Below are 7637 nucleotides of genomic sequence, written 5' to 3'. Positions count from 1 at the left end.
TTTCCCTCTCTCTGACAAGTGGACCGGCTGCTGTGGGGTGCCCCCGGTATCAGGTGCAAGCACAGATGATTTCTGCTGAGCTGGTTCATCATGCACCCTTCGTCATCTGTTAAGCAGCGCTGTTTGAGAGTTTGCCTCCCTATGAGCATCTCATACTTTGATAGGGGTGCCTCACATGACATCAGATGCAATCATTCTGAATTGCTTTCTCGGTTAGTTCTCTGCTTTGCTGTAGCAAGAGAGACCCCTGAATTAAAATCTTCACTCTGTGGTATTCACGGTCCCCATAATGAATCTTTACAGGCTTGATGACTGGGGAGCGCTTTCAGCAGAGCAGCCTGGTGCTTGCTCTGCTAAGTCCATTTCATGAGGGCGGCCAGGTGCATTTTGCAGGCAGGCAGAATCAGTTACAATGGGTTATTGGCATACCTGGAAATAGTGAGTGCTGTGTTTTGTATGAAAAATAAGAGAAATGTTGGAGTCAGTTTTCGGGAAGAAAAGAAAGAGGCCAAATACATAGGTATTTAGTTTATACATTCTCTAGGTATAGAGAGGGGTTTACTTTGGAAGAAAATCAACTACAGTTTCTTCACAGGGGAAGTGAAAAACCTGTGCAGGAGACACCACCATTGAAGGTTTAGTGGCCGTGCATGTTTGCTGCATGTAAGCCTGTGCTCGGTCCCTGGAGAGAGCCTTGCCCGGTCTCACTGTGCTGGCCCTGTGCCCATGAGGCTGCCCATGCCCAGCCTGTCAGAGGGCCCTAATTGAGGCGTATCAATGAATCTGGGTTTGGTTTGGTTTTTTTCTTTTACAAGAAGGAAAGAAGAAAATCAATATGCTTTTTTCTTGCTTTATTCACTCAGCCATAATTTTCCCCTCTTAAGCTGGCTGGGCCCTCTGTTCCTCTATCTCTGCCTGCTTCCCAAGAGCACTTGTTTTTTCAGCCTATTTATCAATAAATAAAGATGTCACTATTCCCTCGCCTGTCTCTAGAATACCTTTTATTTTGAAATTAATGGATCTTTTCTCAGCCTGGGGTTCCCACAACTCTGCGCTTTGCATTCGCCAAAGAGTGGTCCCAAACAGACCGTCACGGGGGATTATTTGGGGCATTTACTGCTGCTTGGAAAGTCAGGAGCGAGTGATCAACTACCGCTTGGGCAAACATTTTCTCTGGCATCGAAACCTATGCAAGAAGGTTTTTACCTCGCTTGTTTCAGTGATCCGGTTTACAATGGCACCACTCGAGCAGTGATGTTGGCAGGGCTTGGGCAGGAGGTGGAGGATAGCTCAGCACAAGCAAAGCAGGAGCTTCAAGAGCTGGTTTCACCATGTGAAAAACTCATCTAGCTGCATCTTCTGAGAGAGATTTCAATGTGCCATTTAGCAGGATGCCTCTGGGCTCTATAGCAGAGCTGTGGTAAAGTCACACTGACTTGTTCAAAAATTACAAGTGAAATACTTCACAGATCAGTTAAAGTCACTCATTTTGCCCTAGCATCTAGGTCCCACATTATCTTGCTGCAGCAGTAGAGTGCGCAAGTTACTAATAGCAACGCCATGTAATGTTCACACGATTTGATGATTAACATCTCTGATAAAGCAAAATCTTAGGAAATGTAGCGAAATGCCTGTTGGTATTTCATTAGTCCGTATCAGTTTGGACTACTTGCTGATTTGTTAATTGGTGTTCAACCTGTTCTTTGGTGAAATTCATACCAAAGACGAATGCGTAGGTCTGAGGATGACTTACTGTTCACTACAACATGGTCTTAAAAGTTGAAGTACATAGTGAAAAGATCTCCATTTGGATGGAGTTTTGAATCTTCACACAGACCTCTGGAGAATATGCCACAAGGCAGATGATTTTTATTCTTTACCAGAAATCTTGTTTTCTGCTTATTAAAGCTGAAATGTGGAAGCCAGAATCGATGGACCTCTTGCCTGAGGATGCTGACAGCCTCAGGACCATAGCTGCACTTCCTCCTCTCTTATTTTCAAAAATGAGGTCTTAGGGGAAGGGCTGGCAGGTTTCTTACACGGAGCCAAGATCGGGCTGGCTGCCTTTAAAAAATCTGAAGGAAATTCAGGAGCAGCAAGTTATTTTGCTCCATTTCCAACAGGTTAGTGGTTAGGGCGGTGGTACGCTTCTAACATTTAAGTGTTGTTTCAGCCAGCCCAAGTTTTGAACGGTGGTTTTGTGCTGAACATCACACACACCAAGTTTAGTCTTTGAACAAAAATATCTATGTATAAAATGTATGTTGCTGGGAACAGGGATCCCATTAACTCCAAAGAGAGCCTGCCCTGAGCAGGCTCCTTGCTCCCCAGGCACACACCAGTGGCATGGGAGCAAACTCCGCACTTGTGGCCACTGGGGAGGAGGACAGGGGAAAGCTGGGCAAACCTCGCTGGGGCTGCGTCCCGTGTGGTGCCTCTGGCCACAGTGCCCCTCAAAGCCACTTGCACGCCAGGGACAGTCCTACGCTTGCAGGGATGTTGTGGCTTTTGCTGTGTGAAGGCAGCAGGAGCTGACACACAGACATGATGAATCGCTCACTCCTGGGAGTAGGGCTTTTTGGTTTTGGTGTTTTTTTAATCTGGGATTATGTTTTGGTGTTTTATGAACCCAGGAAAAAAATCTGTAAAAACCAGGATTGCCTCTGCAAGCTGGTGTTGTGAGTATACAGCAGCTGAAGCCAGGACAGTGGTCTGATCCTGTGGCTTGGGTGTTCTTCTGTTGATGTTTTATATAGATATATTTTTTATTGCCTCATGCTTTGTCATGTGATTCAGCAGCAATAATTAGGCAGAAACTTGCTGTCCCTGCAGATGCCAAGATTACAGAATGACATACTCTCACCAGATGACAGCACAAACTGATATTTTTAGAACAGCCCGCATCAACTGGTCTCCCCAGTGCTTTCCTCCCTGGATCGGCAGCATGCAGGTTTTATTACAGAATGAGTCTTCAGAAATCGTCGTTTGTCATGTGAATGAGCCATAATGACTGTTTAGAGCTGCAGATCAGTGTTGGTCCCCAGACGTGCTGTTGCCTGAAAGCTGGGATGGTTACAGGTGGTTTTTCTTTTTTCCTTCCTTCTTTTGAGACAGACTTTTAAATAACTCCCTGAAAAGCATATTTTCTTTAAGAAGTGCGTAATAAGAGGTCCTTTTTAGAAACAGCGTCATGCAGCTGAGGAAAGGTCGAGATCTTTTTTTGTAGCAATTCAGCACTCAAACAAGGTGATGAACTGACATCTGGAGATGTTTAAGTCTTGTGTTGACAACAGACAAAGAACACAGGTACAGTGTAGGCAGCCGGAGTGCACGTATTTGAGTATGTAAATAGCCGGCCTTTCTCTCCTGGCCCCAGGAGGGAGGATGAAGGAAGGATACTCATGCAATGCCCCGGCTGAGCTCCCGGTGCTGCTGGTAGAGAGATTCCAGCATGATGCTCCCATCAGCGCTGCCCCGATCGAGTCCCACGTGGTGTGTGGGGACACTGACCCTATTAAATCAGGCACCTGCGGCTGGGTGGTGGGAACACTCTGCTCTGGTCCAGTCTAGGGGCTATTTAATCAGCTTTTCCACTCAGATTACCATGCAGAGTGGCAGTTGTTGGAGTCTGGCGGAGTGGACATCTGCTGAGTGATAATCGGACAGAGACGGGGCTCAGCTAACGGAGGCCACTGTGTAGCCATGGTTGTCTGCGGCTACTGCAGGAAAAAAGCCACTTTTCCCAGATGATGCCATGGAGAATGGCTTGCTTTTATGCACATTTACAGCTGAGATGAATATCTTTTCCATTGTTTTTCCCTTGTTCTGCATGCTTTTGCAGACTGCTGCTCCTGGTTTTCATGGGTAATTTATTTCTTACAAATGTAGAGAAAATCTTGTTTTGAGGAAGGACCTTCCTTCTCTTGCCTTTTCTACCACTTGTAACTCATGACATAGGATGTCCTGCCTTATATCAACATGGTGGAAATCCTTTGGTGTGACCTATGTGAGCATTATTGGCCTGTAATTTTCAACTTACTGCAGAGGACAATGAGAAGAGTCCATGTCAGGGAGGATGTTTTTAAAATAGACTTGGTAGAATAGGCCTGGCAGAGAAGAAGAAACTCTCTGTGAGGACATTCAGAACAAAGATTACATAGCACATTTTCATAGCACTATAAACCCGTAATTCAGGATGTTTCTAGCCATGCAGGTACCTTTTACTCTAAAAAGCAGCCCTTCAGATTCAAAAGTGCAAGCAAAATCCTCCTCTGTTTTTGCAGAGGGTGCTGTGGTTACCCATCCTGTTCTGATCCACAGTAGAGGTGTCCTTCCCAGTGCTCCCGAGTGCCTAAAGAAAGTGACATTGTTTCAGCCAGTGTAGTGTACCCCTAACAGAAGCTGTATTTTGCAAACATTTTTGTCTGCCTTCTTCCGTATCACAAACTTGTACCAGTTCATCCATATCCTGCCTAAAGGTGCTGTACTGGACACCCAGGCTGACATCTCTGAATCAATGGTAGTGTCACCCATAACTGGCAGGATTTCCAACTCCTTCCTCAGGTCCCTCAACAAAAGGCAGGGGATAAAATTTACCAAGTTGTCAAGTAAGAAGCCTGGAGACCTTGTAGAGAGATGATGTCCTGTATCTAAGCTCTCTGTTGGCTGCGGCAGAGGACTGAACACCTCTGGATGTGATGGCTCTCCATGGCAATTGGATATTGGCAGTGCTTGTGCTAGAAAGACAGCATCACCGCACCCTGACATGTTTGCAGGTGTAAAAACAAGCATAGCAGCATACGGTCATCTTGTGTGGGCAACACCACAGTGACATATGTAGTGGAGTCCGCGTGCCCCTGCCCCTCTTATAAGCAAGTGCAGAATTCCCTTTGAATTTGTTTGTTCAGTGTCAGGTCCCAATACATTAGGAAAACCTGATCTGCTTTTAAGTGTGTGAGCATGGGTGGGCCAGTTTCTCTCTGTCTGTCTCCTTTTCATCTGTAAAATGAGTAGAAGGGACGTTACCCACCTTTGAGGGTAAAATGAACTGCCCGGAGGAGTGGTGGACTCTCGTTTGCTGGAAACATTCCAGACTTGGCTTGGTAGGGCCCTGAATAACCTAACCTAAGGGCCTGCCTTCAACAGAAGGTTGGACCAGATGGTGCTGAGTCCCTTCCAGCCTGGAGTTTTGTATGATTCTGTGGACAGCTGAAGTATCAGAATAACACGCATATCAATAGTCGTGGCACCTCACCACAGTTCTGGGCAAGCCTTTCGTCCCAGGGAGCTGATACAGGGTGAGAGAATGATCTGCTGTCTTTAGTTGCATTTACTTCCAAAATACTTGGTTGTCTGCTATGGCTTGCCATGTTTGTTTGAGTGGAAGAGCAGCAACAGAAGGAAGAGAGACACTTCTGTGCTTTACATGCCTGCACAAGTTCCAGCACAGCAACTTTTTAGCTCACGTAAATCTTATTTCTGTGCCAGCGTTCTTCCTCTTTCCGTCCTTCTCCCTCACTCTCTGCCCCTGATTCTGAGCTGGAAAAGATCTATTTTTATGAGTAGAATTTAAAGAGGAAAAGTGAAATTGCAACATGCCTGAAATTTCAGGCCTTAGAAAGAAAATACGTTGTTGCCAGCTCTTTTTTTCCACTTGGGCTTCGTGCCCTGACCTCAGTGTTGTCTCCCAGTGTGGAGCCCACCTAGTGCAGCGTCCGCTAAGCCTGTAGGGTGTCGCTGTGACATACCTGCCATGGCATTGGGATTCCTAATTTTTATTCTGCTTGAACAAAAAAATCTCATGCTGCAATTTTGTCTTTATAGAAGGCTTGGCCACAATAGCTATCTTCCTTATTTGTTTCTAAACAAATACTGTGTATTCTTCAGTCTTGAGCTGTGAAAAGCTTGGGCAGAATATTAACTTGTGCCCATACCTAATCAAGTCTTGCTTTTTGAACCTATCCCTGTTTTGGAGTAGAAGCTGTACTGCTGGTGGCAATGACAAATCAAAGGACAAAGGCTCTAGATGGAATGTACATCTGTCACTAAAGGATGCAGGTTTCCTTCAAAATGTTTGCATCCCTAGACTCTGGACAGTAGAAGTAGTTATTGGGATTTCCTGTCCTTAGAGAGTCATTACAGGGTGGTACCCAGGGAAAACACTTGTTTTACAGATCTCTAAGTGGTGATATTTTTCAAGATGTGATCCACTCAACAAGCCTTCCAGACAAATCAGAAGGCCCTTGGTAGGCTGCCATACAGAGGAGCTGTGTGTTGGTAGTACGGTCTTTTGTACCATAATTATGTAAAGGAGCACATAACTTTTAACAAAAAACTGTACGAGCTGATTGTTACGTTAGCTTACTGATAAACTTACCACTAGCGCACGTTATCTGCGCCTCGCTCTTGGGGACCGTCAGTGCGTCACCGTTCTATTCTGAAGAAATTTCCGGTGCTGTGTAATTGGCACCGTTGGGAATCAAAGGGAGAAAGCAACAGGCAGCAGATGATCCTTCGGAGCTGCTCTGATGGTGCACAAGCTGGTGTGGTGCTTGGGAGACCACCATCCAGTTAAGTGGTGGAATGATGTGAGACAGACATGAGGAAATGTTATTGCTGGGAGGGAAATCACAAACAACAGCTCAGACACTGAGTAAAGCAAGAGTAGCATTTACAGCTGGTCAGTAGCAAGGTAGAGGATGGGAGAGCAGAGAAAAGGACAGAAGAAAGAGGCATCTCATCTCCCACATAATTGCTTGCAAACTGAAGAATTGGAAAATAAAGAAATCTTTGCATTTTGTTTTATGCCCTTCCACCGAATGAGATAAACAGATGTAGCACCTAGGGTTCAAGATGTCTGTGTGATGTGACAAAGCAGGAGTTCATCCTCACCCCTCATGTAATGCTTTTTCTGTTTCTATTTTAAACTCATTATTTTTGCCAACCACATGCATATATGGTTGTATAAGCTATAGCTTGATATAGTACTATGGCTTTTTCTAAAGTCCAGCAGGTGTATCTTGTTCAAGCCTTCTGTACCCAGGGGATCAAACCAGCCACGTGGAATTGCCTTTACTTTCAGTGCATACGTCTATGAGTGTGATAGAGCCTAGGTATCAATGCAGTTGTGAAGACTCCACTCCAAAAGAACGCCTTCACTTTCTTCAGAATAAAGTATTAAGAAAAGGAAGTCTGAGAAACTTCGTGAGAAAATCTAAAATTCCTCCTTCCTTTCCACTCCTTGATGATTGAAAACAGGCTTCAGGTTTGTCAGAGGAGCTTTTAAAGGGAGAACTGAATTTTCCAGGGAGTGGCTTAAGAAGTACAGGCAGAGGATGCTTTCCAGTAGTGCCCTTTTTGGAAGTTCCCCCCAGTCTAAGAAACAAGAAGCCATGCCACACCTAAGAGGGGGCTCTGTGACTTTGCTGTAGCAAGTTACCAAATGCTGCTCTAACCCACCAGCCCTGCTAGACTTCACCATTCTTGTATCCTTGACCTCTGCTCTGTATATTTTTTTCATCCCTCCCTGTGCTCATACTTCTGCTGCTTATATCTCCCAAAACAGGACCCAATGGTAAAGGCCAGGAAAAAGGATAAAGGGGATAAACCTCACATGGGTTGAGGCAATCCCAAGCACA

This window comes from Pterocles gutturalis, unplaced genomic scaffold, assembly GCF_000699245.1.
Source record: "Pterocles gutturalis isolate BGI_N339 unplaced genomic scaffold, ASM69924v1 scaffold46743, whole genome shotgun sequence".
Classification (NCBI taxonomy): domain Eukaryota; kingdom Metazoa; phylum Chordata; class Aves; order Pterocliformes; family Pteroclidae; genus Pterocles; species Pterocles gutturalis.
The sequence above is the reverse complement of the archived record's forward strand: the minus strand, read 5'-3'. Positions refer to the sequence as shown.